The sequence below is a fragment of the Penaeus monodon genome, chromosome 24 (genome assembly GCF_015228065.2).
Source record: "Penaeus monodon isolate SGIC_2016 chromosome 24, NSTDA_Pmon_1, whole genome shotgun sequence".
NCBI lineage: Eukaryota > Metazoa > Arthropoda > Malacostraca > Decapoda > Penaeidae > Penaeus > Penaeus monodon.
The window spans coordinates 31,526,415-31,526,626 of NC_051409.1; positions in this window are offsets into that span (position 1 = coordinate 31,526,415).

Consider the following 212-nt stretch of genomic DNA (forward strand, 5'->3'; position numbering starts at 1 on the left):
CTGTCACGTCCATTAGCGAAGAGGGAATTTAAATTTCAATACTTGAACTAAATACAACTTGTCATCTTGGGGCTAAAAATGGCGTACAACTTTTTGCATATAATTAATTGTTTCTTTTGCTCTTTTCATGCCATACGAAATAGTCTATTTTGATAACTATTTGCCTGTATTATAACGAGGGTGATTTCCAGCTAATATGCAATTACCCGGTT